Raw genomic sequence first — 344 nt, 5'->3', positions numbered from 1 at the left:
CGTCCCACCCCCAACTTCCACCCAGCGACCGGGACCCCTGCCCCTTCGCGCCAGACCCACCTGCCTTCGCCGTCCGCGTCCTCGTTCCACCGACTTGGCCGCACGTACCCGCCAGCTCCGGGCACGTCCTCCAGCCGGCGGTCCGGGGTGGATGAAGTCGCTGCTGCCGAAAATCCCTGAGCCTCCCCACGTTGGACCCACGGCCGCGCTGTGCAGACTCCGCACGCTCCCCGGCCGAGCCCAGACTTGTTCTTCCCTCCCTTCCCCCATTCCCCGAGGAACAAATTTGTTTAAACTTTCCACAATTAGAAATCCGGCTGCTATGGTGCCCCAACCCTCCCTCC

The 344-nt window shown here is 65.7% G+C and overlaps 1 protein-coding gene across 1 annotated transcript in view; it reads right to left on the bottom strand.

Moving 5' to 3' along the window:
- The window catches only part of PLGRKT (plasminogen receptor, C-terminal lysine transmembrane protein), a 267,718-nt gene extending 267,593 nt beyond the window's left edge, over positions 1–125 (bottom strand). The window contains exon 1 of the mRNA XM_011937318.1: positions 61–125. The gene's annotated coding sequence lies outside the window, so the exon portion shown is untranslated. The remainder of the gene's footprint in view (positions 1–60) is intronic.
- Positions 126–344: the final 219 nt, after the last annotated feature.

The sequence above is a fragment of the Colobus angolensis genome, unplaced genomic scaffold, assembly GCF_000951035.1.
Source record: "Colobus angolensis palliatus isolate OR3802 unplaced genomic scaffold, Cang.pa_1.0 Scaffold162, whole genome shotgun sequence".
Classification (NCBI taxonomy): Eukaryota; Metazoa; Chordata; class Mammalia; order Primates; family Cercopithecidae; genus Colobus; species Colobus angolensis.
The sequence above is the reverse complement of the archived record's forward strand: the minus strand, read 5'-3'. Positions and strand labels throughout refer to the sequence as shown.